This window comes from Triticum aestivum, chromosome 6D, assembly GCF_018294505.1.
Source record: "Triticum aestivum cultivar Chinese Spring chromosome 6D, IWGSC CS RefSeq v2.1, whole genome shotgun sequence".
NCBI classification, from domain to species: Eukaryota; Viridiplantae; Streptophyta; class Magnoliopsida; order Poales; family Poaceae; genus Triticum; species Triticum aestivum.
The window spans coordinates 342424731-342438500 of NC_057811.1; positions in this window are offsets into that span (position 1 = coordinate 342424731).

Genomic DNA, 13770 nt, shown 5'->3' on the forward strand with positions numbered 1-13770 from the left:
ATGATTTTGCTGGGCTGATTCTAATTATAATGTTGGGTTGGGCCAGCAATGTTATAAAAAAATAAAAAGGGGCTGAGCATTTTGTTATAAATATATTTAAATAATAAGTGATATTATTACATTCGTCCTTAAATCTTACCAAGCTTTTGTACACAATTACTAGGATTTTCGTGCCAAAACAATCCAGGATTTTATTTGTTAAGAAATTATTTTTATTAGTTAATAAGATGTGGGATATTGTTTTCTTACATATGTAAGTATCTGTTAAATATATGATGACAATAAAAATAATATATAATAACATATAAAATAATTTAAATATATATAATATAGTTAGAAGGGAAACATAAGTTGGACCTGGCGTTCCTATTCTTATATAGAAAAATAGAACAGACCTCTGCATTTTCTTCAAAAAATACATAAATTGGGCTGCCAAAAATAAAACCTCGGATGGGAGGTCCATAGGCCGGTCGCTACATGACGGCCCTAAGAAAATACAAACATGCCTATGGACCTCCCATCCGAGGTCGTGGGCTGCGCATGTTAAAAATGAAAGCCTAGACGGCGCAGCCCAAAACCACGTCCAACACTTGCCAAAACTTCGTCCCTCGTTATCTCTATGTTTCGCACACTCGACATTGTGTGGGCATTTTGACTGTGCATCATATGAAGATGTGCTATGCATGAACGTTGATCAGCATGATGTTAACTGGCTGGTAGTTCCATTTTCGACCATGAATAAAACTTCCAACATGATGTTAACCCTGTTTGAAAAGGCCGTGTTAATATAAATGCTCTGCCTCTGAAAGTTGCAGTTTCTTATCTGAAACTGAACTTGCAGTTTCTTCTCTGAGAATCACATTGTCTGCACTTTTATACTCCTATGAAACTACATTTTTTAAGTGCTAAAAATAGATCTCTAGAATTCATAAAATACTTCATATGCTCAATACTGCAAATCTAAAATTCAAAAGACATTCATATCTGGAAGTACTCTCAAAATACACAACACAAAACACAATTCACAACCTGCAAATACTGACAACCCTAAGCTCCTCCTGACAATTCACAACCTGCCCGACTATTGGGCTAGGGGGGCAGCCCCCTCCTATTCCTCGGCGGCAGACAGCCGCCCCGTGAGGCGATGTGAACGGCGAGGGAGACGATGGCGGGGAAGCGTCGTCGGGCCAACTGCTTTTCTCCTCTTGCAGTTGGGTTCGGTCGACGAAGACTCCACCGGCTCGCTCTGGCAGGACACCCTCACAAATGGCACCCTGTAGATGCTCGATCCTTCAATCTCTGGTGGATGCTCCATCTGGGATCGATACTCCCACCACCGCTCCCTCACGATCGGATTCGGTGAATCTGTTTGCTCCATGGCCCAAAGGAGCAGCTCTATGGAGAGGATGCAGCAGCGAATCAGGCAGATCGCCGGCGGCGACCAGGCAAAGTTAGCCAGGTTGAAGGAGATCCTTAGTTGGTTTGACAATGAGTGGGAGATTTTGAGGACGGTGTGGGCCATGTGGCAATGTATGCGAAAGAGCGAGACGGCGGCGATGAGGGCGGCGATGTACATGTACTCCTCGGCGGCAGTCATGCCGCAGTCCTCCGAGTTCATCGAGTATCTCCTCTGGGCGATGGAGCAGACGGATTCGCTCGAGGCGACAGTCAGGCGGAGGTGGTGGGCGTACAGGTCGAAGGTCGAGCACCCAGAGGATAACGAATCGATCGAGTATGGTGTGCCATTCGTGAGGGTGCAGAGCCAGCTGGAGCCACAGGAGTATTCGTTCTCCGACCGCAAGAGGAGGCCGGATGGCGCGACGTCGCTTCCCCGCCGTTCTCCACGGTTCCCTCAACGCTCGCCTCGTTTCAACAGCGGCGGTAGGGTTTAAGGTAAGCTTCGCACTAACCTAATCTTCCACCTGCTCATGCTTACAATCAGTGTGACAGCTAATGAAAATCATGCTTACAATCAGTCTCCGAGTTCTACGCCAATCACCCTAAAATAGCTCTGGACCTTTGGGTCAAAGTTGTGACACAGTGTACAAATAAAGAAAAATAGATTGGTGCTTCTTTCAGAAAAGAGTACTCCCTAGAAAACTGCCAATATAAGCTACTAGTATTTGGTTAGATGATTTGCTGCCGAGAAAGATCCGTCCATAGAGAGCGCCACACATCCCACTGGTGGTGGTGGTGGATGCCAATGCGTGCATGCAGCATGGTTGGTGTCGGTAATTTTTACTTGGCACACCTCGCACTCTGCATATATGCCGGTTCCATACGTACATTTGTGCAGTTCCACCAAAATGCAGCTGAATAACCCTGTTTGCACAGATAATGAAAAAGCGTGATTACATTATAGTGGCACTAGTTGATGAAACACACAAAATAAATAGAAGAAAATATTGCGATAGTATCATAGTATGCCATGCTGCGAGGGCGAGATGGGCCCTGCGACGCCTCATACGGTACGCCTCATACTGGACATCGTCCCAAGTCCCCTAGATGCACCTTCTGCCATTGATGAACATCAGTGTACAGCGGTAATACAAGGAGGCGCCTTGAGACATTCAAATCTCTATTTTTGTACATATCAACTAAAATTAAGCACCCCAGTTTGCAGAAATGCTTAAACATTAACAATGGGACTAGTTGATGAAACATACATTAACAAAGAGAAGCACTTTCTTTATCTACATTGGAAATGAAATGATAGAGATGACACTCGCTCTATTTTAACTGTATTATTACTTCATTTTATCAGTGACACTAGGGTCGAGCAGGTGGCAAACGAGGTGTACCATGCGTCGCAAGGATGGAGGCTGGGGGTGCTTAGACTGGGATGCTGAAGCTGGCTCTTTCAGTCACAAACATGGATGATTCAATTCATGGGACCTTTTGGTGAAGTTCACCTAAAATGAAGCAATGTCCCACGAGCTAGCAGCTTCTTCTTCGATTTCTTTTAAGAAAAGGGCTCCAGCCCCGGTTCCATTTCCATCAGAAAACGAAACCCACAGAGCTTCTTCTTCATTAGTTGCAATAAAATTGAGCAACATCAAGGTTGGTTGTGAAGCTCCTGGAATGCTCAACTATAATTTGGATATCATTTGTGCAGTTCAACTAAGATCGAGCGTGAAATGTATATCTCTGTTTGCACAAAACAGGTGGAAAGGAGGGTGACTAACAAGTGATGAAACATGCATCAAATGAAAAGAAGCATGTTCCTTATCTGAATGGCAATCCTTCAAGGACAGTAGCAATTTCTAAAGCACTGGCATTGCTAGATATTAGTGTGGGCATTAGGATTAACTATGACAACCGTTAAATACGACATTACTTTGGGCACGGGAGAGTAGGCGGACCAGGACAGTTGCATTTCTAACGAAAAGAACCAACTTATCTTAATGGGAAATTTTAGCAGGACATGAAAAGAAGTGCCATTGATTCATATTACTGGAGGCATTACATTGAAAACAACATTGGTTTAACGTGTCCTTACTTTTAACAGTGCGACTGCTACATTTTACCAGTGGCATTACATAAGAGTGGCTCGGGGCAACAAACATCAGAACAGGATACCTGGGTTGGTCCCATTTTTGTTCGGTATAGCCACCTTATACTGTGTGAGGCTAGCAAATCTAGTGCTGGACTTACTCTGTTGACTTGTCCCCCAGTCCCCACTTTCTTCCCTTTTTCAACCAATAGATCGGGTTTATATTGAGTTTGTACTACGTTTCCCTTTATTTCCCTATTAGACCTAGAGACCAGTTGGATAGCCAGTCTCTGCTACTTTTCGCCCCCATTATTTCCTCTTTCGACCAAGTCCTAGATTCAGGTAACAAATCCTCCCCCACCCCCACCCCCTTTCTTCCTTGTTTGAACCAAGTAGTACTAGATTCGAGTGCATGAACTAGCTTTACCTCTTAAACGTAAAAAAATTAGGCGGTTTTCGAACAGCCGATCGATCCTATCTACGAGGGGGCCTGAGAAATAGTAAAAGATACAAATGTAGCGACGTCAGGAGCTCGGGAAGTAGAGCAAGGCCGGTTTCGAAGGAAGTTATACCTGATGGTCGCCGGGATGTCTCTAGGTGGGCGGCGGGAGGCCGGATCTGCCCACACTATGGCAGCGAGGAAGAAGGGGTCGGAGGCCCTCCCTCACCAGCGGTGCTTGGGAGAGAACGGCATGGCAGGCTGATCGGGACGCGCCCAGCAGTGGGTAAGAGCCGTCGCCGAGGACGACCGCGTGAACGTTGCACCTTCTCACCTTCCCCGGCGGAGAGGATCCGGCTGGATCTGTGACCAGCGGTGAGCAGAGAGAGAGAGAGTGTGTGTCCACCGCTGTCGTGTTTAGATCTGGAGAGGCCGAGACAGTGTGAAGAGAGCAACACTAGCAAGCAAGCGCGGAGGCTCCTGCCTATATAGTGGAGTAGTACTAGTTTTCTTTTGTCTACCGGAGCCGGCTTGACCTCGTCAATGACTGTCGAGAAGTCTTCATGCACGTGGCCCGGAGGCACAGTTGTCGTCATTTTGATCTGAAGCGCCGGATTATAACATATAACACGAAAAAATGCCACATGACAAGAAATCATAACCTCACTGCCCAAAGGAGACAACATGAATCCCGACGGACAAACTAGACGAGGAACAAAGCTCAAATTAAAGATAAACTCATAGAAAAGGGGTCCGTCGATAGATGTTCTAATTAACATAGCCGGCTTAACCTAGATGGCAGCCGAGTAGTCACTGTTCGTGCATGTGCCCCCAATGACTAGCCCAACTCAGTTGTCGCTGTTTAACCCTCGCAGTGATCCGAAGCACATGACACCTAATTTTGCGAGATGACAAGAAACCTTTTTTTAGATTTCTCACCACAACTACAGCCATGTACAACACAACCTGCACGATATGTAGACGGTAGCCAATCCAGGCGTGTCTGTTGGAGTCTGGTCACATGCATGGACGAACTGATCTTCCGTGTCTTGCAGGGATCGTCCAGGCACCAACGTAGTACAACACTTCTCTAGTACTATCGCTCGTCTCCCTCTTCTGTTAAGTCACCCGACTTGCGAGGCCGGGGAGTGTGCCTATGGTCGGTTCTCAATTGTCGTCCCACATGTGTGTGCAAACGCAATATGACGCGCATTCCATTCAGAGAGCAGCGTGCCAGACCGACCGACCGTCTGGGGTGCGACGCGAACGCGACGGGCGTGATGTATACTCCGTACATGTGTACCACCATTTTCTAGACGCTTTGCTCCATGGCGCGGGCGCAATCCATGGATACAAAATTAGTATACTGTATACTATTTAAAAGTCGAGGGCGGGGCTTTTCCTGCGCGGTAGGCGGCGGGGCAGTTCCGCCTAGTCGGTTCGATAGAGACACGAGAAGACGAGGGAGTAGGCTGCTGCAAACGTAGGGCTGTGTGATTTGACAGCGAGTTACTGTTGGACAGGTGGGGCCCCGTGATTTTACTTGCCATTATCATTTTAACTGCGGTGCTACGACCGGCGTGAGTGTCCCGATTCCGGACCACCTCCATACAGGTGCCTCTCCCAATGCTCCACCATGTAGTAGAGGCTGGCTCTTGCATGAGAGCCCACTTCTCCACTTTTTCCTTGCCTCTCTTTCCTCCACATATGCAAAAATGCCATGTAAAGCGCACTATTGTACTTACTTTTACTTGCTCCTACAGGTGCTTAAGCTTGCCACATAGGCATAAAGTCTGATGTGGCAAGTTAATCAAGAAGAGAGAGACTAGTTTGGTGACCCAAGGAAGAAACGGTGCTAAGCGCGTGTACCTAGGTGAAAAGACAATTTTGTGTCTATAACTAATTAAATGAAGCAAACTTAGCAACACCATTTCATTGGAAGAGGTCACTCCTTGGCAAATGCAATAAATACTAGTACTCCCTGTGTCCCATAAAATAAGAATGTTTTTGGCACTACACTAGTGTCAAAAACATTCTTATATTATGGGACGGAGGGAGTATGAAGAAAGAGATAGAGAGGAGTAAAAAAATACACTTATAGCCAACCTTGTTGTAGTATGAGTGACTAAGTGACGACTATGTATGACATGCCAACATCAGATAGCCTAACGCACCGTGTTAAATCTCCAAGGGCGCGACCGCGCGAGCGACGCGACGGTCGTGGTAGGTGCGGCCATGATACGGGCTGCTGGCAGCCCTTGGATCTGAGATCAAATGGTCGGATGCTAAGTTGCTGAAAATTTGCAGAATAACCCTCTAGGATAGGATATTCACCCATAGGTCTAGAATCACGCCATGCAACCGTTCGATCTCAGATCCAAGGGCTCTCAGAAGCCCGTATCATGGGAGAATGGAAAGCCACTACCCTGCCGTTCGCACGCTGGCAGTTCGCTCCTACTCGTCCCCGCACGTCCTTCAATACTACGGCGGTTCGCTCCTAGTTGTCCCGTCCATTCACATTACGGCAGTTCCACTAATCCTAACCCTCCTCCCAAATCCATGGCGTCCCAAATCTCCACGATCGCCGGTGAGTACAAGGTTAGAACCATCACCGGCGATGAGTTCGACGTCATCTACACCCGTTCTTCCGCGACGGTGAAAGGATGCCTTTCTCGCTTCAGACGCATGTTTGAAGACTCAGATGATGAGTGGGTCGCTGGGCTAGATGTTGAGTACACCACAGTCCTGGGACGAGAGAAGGATCTAAAGGACGAAGAGAGGAAGAAGCCCGCCGTGATCCAGGTTTGCGTGCATGACTTATGCTTGGTCTACCACATATGACATGCCGACATTGATTGCCAGGATTTTAAGGACTTCCTCGAGAGCAACCTAGTCAAATTCGTTACTGTAGACTTTGGTAACGACAAAGAAGTCCTGCGTCGGATAGGCCTCGTTGTAGGCAACACCTTCGACCTCCAGAAGAATCGGCTGGTGTCCTCTCGTCAGCCTTCAATGCCGACCCTGGCAGGAGCCATGGTTCATCCTTCGTATAGTAAACTGGAGAAACCTCCATACACGTTTCATCGTCATGCATGGCAGCGGAATGTACTAGATATAGACCACATCCACTATGCTGCAATGGATGGCTACCTTTGCTTCAATATCTACAAGGGTTGGATCAAGAGCAACAGCCAAGTGTGCGGTTCAAGCAAAGAAGTATCGGCCAAGAGGAAGAGGGACAAGGACGAAGTCGAGGACGTGGACGAGGACTCCGAGTAAGGTGGCAGTGTCATTGCTCATGGTGGTTCTAATGCAGTGTCTACCGGAATAGTTGCAAAGTTTAATTTCAGGTGTGCTTAATTTAACTTGAGGGGTGTGTTGTGTTGAGCCCCCAGCAAAACTATGTTATGTTTCTTCTCGTTACTTTAACTCTTCAGTACGTACATACTAGTATTTCTTACATTTCATATTTTAGTTGGTATAGTACTACCACTCGTTTCTTCACATTATATACGTACAATATATATGGCCAACATCATATAGCCAGCAGTTTAGTTGTCAAAGAATTTCAGGGTGCTTAGTTTTGTCAAAGAAGTCCAGGATGCTTAGAGGGTGCTTGGATCCAAGGGACTTATTTCAGTCTGACTAAAAATAGTCTCTTTAAGAGGCTAAAGTTCCAAGCACCCCTGACTAAAGAGGGGCTAAAACTAGTCTTGAGACTAAAAATTTTTAGTCAGGGGTACCCCTACTAAAATGTGGATTAGTCCTCTCTCTACTCATTTAACTCCTCTCCTTTAACACATGCGAGTTCTGGATTGGAGGGTTTGGAGGATAATAAATGCTCATTAACTTGATTTTTGCCTTTTTAGTATTTGGATCCAAGCATGGGTGAGGCTAGCATGTTTTAGTCCCACTACTTTTAGTCATGGGACTAAAACGTATCCAAGCACCCTCTTAGTTTTATTTGAGGGGTGGGTTGTGCTGGACACCATTATTGTGACTAGCCTTTTTAATAGTACTATATGCATAATTTGGCGACGAGCGCTCTCTATATGTACCACCTTTTTTTAATTTCAAGTTTTGCTCCATGGTGCAATCCATCGATACTACTGCTGTACAAAAGTATAAATTTTTTAAAAGGCTAGAGGGCGGGGCAGTCTAGCTTGGTCGGTTTCACGAGAGGCGAGGGCCTTTGTGATTTGATGGCTCATTACTGCTGGAAGGCGGGGCCCTGTGATTTGACTGCTCGTATAAATGCGCCGACGACCTGATCGAGGAGGAGCAAAGAACCGTGCGGTAGACTCAAGTTTTCCACTGGAGTAGTACTGCGACGGAGGAGCACGAAACACGGCAGCCCAGTGCCGTATGGCGATAAAAAATGATCTAATTTGCTAGTCATCTCATTGTTAGCATTGTTCTATTCATTCCCTCAAAAAACCATTGTTCTATTCATGCCTCGCAGAGAATGTGACACGTGCGGCGAAACACCCGAAGCAAAAGATGAAACACAGGAGCAAAAGAAGAAGGAAGATTATCACCCGAAATGATCTAATTCGCCGCGGAGTCATAACTGCTTCTTCATCGCCTCCACGACCTCCATCTCCTTGCGTCTCTCGTCCGCCATCTTCTTCATTCTGTCCATGACGCAGGATTTCTCGACGCGAGCCTTCATCTTCTGTTCCACGGCCGCATTACGTAACTTGACAGCAGTCGGGTGCTCGATGCGGAGCTTCGCCAACTCCTCCTTCTGTTCCATGACGAGGGCCTGCAGCACCTTCATCGAGGAACTACTATTCTCATGCAGCTTCTTCCAGCCGGCGTTCTTCTCCTTCAACAGGTCGATCTCGTGGCAGAGCTTCGCCTTGTCCTCCTGAAGTCGCAGGATTTCGTCGGTCGCCTTCTTCTCCGAGGCAATGCTCTTCTTCAGCAGCATCACCAACCGGCGATCAACTCCCCCTACTGATTGAGCTCAGCGGGGATGTCGTCGAGGCTCTCCTTCAGCAACTCCATCAAGCCTTGGAAGAACTCCTTCTGCTTATTGAGTTGATCGGGCATGCCGTCGAGGGATAACGACTCCAGCTCCGCCGGCTCGGCATGTTCGCCTCCGCAGCTAGGGCGCTCCTAGGAGCCATCGCCTGCCCGTGAGAGATCTTTCAAGGTCTCAACGTGGCAGCGAGCCCTCTCTTTTTTTCCGCAGCCTTGGTTGCCACTCCCTTGTTACGAGTAGTTCTCGACCTAGAGCTCTGCTCACCAGCCATGGCAACGACGGACGAAGAAGAAGCACTTATGAGGAGGAAAGGTAGAGTAATTTTCGGTTAGGTAGTTCCCTTTTTATAACCTAAGTACTAGCACTAGTACTAATACCTGCATTGTGGGAACACGTTCAGGTTTGGTACGTACTAGTAGGTGTGAGCAGGCTTTCGAATGTGATGGGAACAAGGTAAAGATTAATTGATGGTTTTGGTTACGAGGCCCGAAACGGCTCCCGATGAGTTTAGCGGAACATAAATTTCAAGTACTACACTGCTCAAATGCGTAAATATTATGTTACTGTCAAAAATTGGCACAAAATACGAAGGAGACCAATGGAAGTACTACTAGCAACCCACGATTTAACTACTCGCATGCGCGCAGTGGAGTAATAATGTCTTTCTTCCGCCCTCACGTCCACTCAATTTGCATGCGCTGTATTAATTGACCATTAATGAAGTGAACGACTTTACACACGTCAAATTATCACATGCGGTGGATCTTGGTACAAAATTGCGTCCGCCCGTGTACCCGCGTGTGCGTGCGAGGGAATGAGTGCGTGCGTGGCGTGCGTGCACATCTTCGCTTTGTGCATGTACCGCCAGTATGGCTCAGGGAGGACGAGTACATTCTTCTGGAACCAGCAGCACGTCACTGTGATCAATCCACGCAAGAAGGTCGCGACAACGCCTCCACATGTGCCACATGGCTTCATGAACTGTAAGAGAGACACTGTGTAGCGTGCCATTGGTATTCTAATTTACGTGTTTTGCACATACTCGAAGTACTAGTAAGGTACACGTGCATTGCACGCATCAGATTTTGCAACCAAATTATGAATAAATACCACACCATAGCATGTAAGCTCTGAGTCATATATGCCTGATGTAGCCCTTCGTTTAATTCTTATAGTTCATCTCATTCAAAATCAATTAGTTTTTATAAAAAAGCTAAGAACGCGGGAATAGGAAAAACATGGGATTATAGTCTTGAATCCTAGAGGATTGTACGAGTGTTTGATTGTCCATAGAAAAAACGTAGAATTCTTTCAAAGAGGTTTGAGTGGATGGGATGTTTCCTATGAAATCTAGTACAAATGAATCATATGGAAAAATTCCTATGGTTTACAATCCTACGAATCAAATAACCAAGATAGGAAAAATTCCTAATGATTAGAATCCTCCAAAATTCCTTTGAGAATCCTTTGAATCAAAGAAGCCCTTAATCTATTTTATGATTCATGGAATTGTGCGTTGTAAAGCATAAAGTAAAAACAAATAATGGCAATTCAACTAGAAAAAAGTTTGGGCAGTTATGATACGGAAGATTCTAGAACAAAAGAGAACCACTGTTGTTTTGAGGTTCGTGCATTATGCTTAAGTTCAACCATGGAGTCTGCTAGATTGTACATGTGGCAAAATCCAGTGGGGGCTAGAAGATGGTGCGAGGGGCCAAGTGGAGGGAGACTATGAAGGAGTGCACAAGTGCGAGATCCATATTTAAAGAGAGGGGGCGAGAACGTGCGCTGTTGCGCGCAGTGGCGGAGCCATGAAAAATAAATGAGCTAGGGGGCCAAGCATTGCTAATCCTTTACGAGGAGGGCCAATTCATCAAGTGAAACCATTTTACCAGCAATTGTCTAATGATCACATTCATATTAGCCTCGATATATAGTGATGTTAGGGGGGCAGGGCCCTTGCTGCCCCTGTCTTCGCCATTGTGCACGCGTCTGAGAGATGAAGCGGAAGGCATGGATGATGAGAGGGGGACATTGGATATATAATTAATGTGGGTGTATTAGCTATATATGTTAATCCTATATAGAGAGGTATAGATTGATCGATGTGGACGTGGGAAAGAGGGTGAGACCTCACTGGATATATCGACTGACCTGTTTGTGTGGAAAACTATGAAAGACCTAGCTATATACACACATGCATAGAGGAACATCGATCGTTGCGCATGCACGCGTGAGAGATAAAGAATGCCCGATATGATGGAGAGGGGGATGTGTGTGGGTGTGTGCCTTCATGGGAAACCGACCTGAAGAAAAAGATTGCATCCGTGCGATGGATAATGCCGACTAGTAGTGTGTGTGCATGCATGCACGAGAGAAAGTTAGTGGTACAATTATAAAGAGAAGACTACTGTGTGGGTGTAAAAGAATAGGTGAGGTCATAATCAATGTAAAGTTGAATTCAAATATTTGAATAAGAGATCCTGATGTTTGAAACCCATGCATGCATGAATATAACGGAGATCTGCGCGGTGTGGTTTGGAAACTAGCATGTTGTAATGTATACACATTGAACAAGGTCAGACTGATTTGAATTTGAGATACCGATGGCAGACATCATTTGGCCACGTCGCATGCATGCATGGGCACACTATTCTAATTGGAGATGATGGGCGGCTTTCGCATCACATATCTATATCTATACCCCTATATATATTTTATATTTTATATTTTTTTTTATTGTGTGCGGGTAACTTTAACTTTGAAAGATGGTCATTGGATGAGGCGAATCCGATGGTCCAAAGATGGAAAATTTGAGCACTACTGGCCGTTGGATATCATCTACATTCCACCAGATTTCGCCACATGTATAATCTAGAAGACTCCATGGTTGAACTTAAGCATAATGCACAAACATCAAAACACAAGCACTTCTTATTTGTTCTAGAATCTTCCGTATCAGAATTGCCCTAATGTTTTTCTACATGATTTGCCATTATTTGTTTTTACTTTATGTCTTACGACGAACAATTCCATGAATCTTAAAATAGATTAGCTTTCTTATAAAAACTAGATGATTTTGAATGAAATGAACTATAAGAATTAAACGAACATCTACATCATGCATATATGACTCAAAGCTTGCATGCTATAATGTGGTATTTATTCATAATTTGGTCGCCAAATCTCATGCGTGCAATGCACGTGTACCTTACTCTTGTCTAAATGGTGTTTGTGTGTGTTGTGCGTGTTGAGGTGCAAATTGTCTTTTTTTTGGGTACACGTTAAGCTTGTTCTTCCGAAATTTCAAGCCGCGCCTTGTTATGCCAAAAATTCAAGCTAGCGTCTCTGTCTATCGTGCTGCGAAACTCCTGCCTCTTCAACCCGCGCCTTGTTAGCCCGAAATATTAAGATATATCTTTGTCTCGTTGTGCTCCGACAACTCCCTCCATCTCAACCCGCGCCTTGCTATTCCGAAATTACAACGCGCGCGAAACTCCCACCTCCTGTGAAATCCCGACACGCGAAATGCCCGTGGTACCCCTGAACTGAAAGAACCGCCTCAAATCGGTGGGGGTACTTTTGTAAATTACCCCACATTTTGGACAAGCACGTCTCTAAGCCATGGTTCCCCACTGCCATCCCATCCGCCCACCCATTCGTACACCGAGGCCGCGAAAACCCGCGACGAAACCCCACACCCTGCTCCGTCCGCCACCCAGCCGGAGCCTCTTCCCCGACGACGTCGTCCACAGCAACACCTCGACGTCCCTCATCCACCGTACCGGATGAGGATCCGTCGTCGATCTCATCGTCCCGCCGGTTCAGCCACCCCATCCTCCACCTCCAAGGAGCTGCCCCGATGTTCCCCTCGTCTTTTGCGCCACCTCCATTCCCACACCGCCGTCTTCACCTGCACCACCGGAAGAGCATCATCATCACCGTTTCCTCGGATGAAGCTACGGCCTAATCGGCGCCACCAAAGAGGTTGTACACTAATCGCCGCATTTTCTTCTTGATTCGATCTCACGGTGCTGCCGGCGCTCGGTCCCGAGCCGACACGGCATGGCTCCATCCACGGCGGCGTCGCCGGCCACTTCCTCCACGGCGTCGCTCCCTCGGCGGCGACGTCCACATCAGTAGGAGCTGCTGCTGCTTTAGCTCTCGCTCACGTTGCTGCTCTGCTCTTGCTCTCGGTCCCCTGCCTGGTCTGCTCTTGCTATTGCTCTTGCTCACGCTGATGCTCTTGCTCTTGCTCTTGTTTGCGATGCTTCTCCGATTTAGCTACACTTCAGTCGACTGAATCGACTTTTGGGTCAGTCGATTTTCAGGGGGTGGGGGGGGGCTCGCCGGGGTGAAGGAAGAACCAGCCGCAACGGAGAGGGGGGCTCGCCGGAGAGGTACCCCACTATCTATCTTAGGGTTCAGGATGGGGGCGGTGGTCGCCGGCGGTGGCGGGGCATTGGCGGGGCGGTGGCGTGGGGATCGCCAGAGAAAAAGCTCGGCATGGGGGGGGGCCTAGAGGGATGGCCGGGGCGGCAGCGGACCGGCGGTGGGGAGTGTTTTTGGGGCGGGCGGGGCGGCGCACCGCCGGCCACGGGCGGCGGGGGGCTGCTGTTTGGCCGGTGGTGGCTGGCGGCTCAGGGGGGTGGAGGTTGAAGATCCAACGGCTGCAAAATTGACTGACCAGAGATGAAAAAGTCAGTCGACTGACGTGTAGCCTCACCTTGCTAGTGCGTTCAGTTTCGACAGCAAAATTCAGTTTCGACAGCAAAATTCAGTTTCGACTGTTAAGTTCAGTTTTGACAGTTAAGTTCAGTTTCGACCGTTAAATTCAGTTTCGACGGTTAA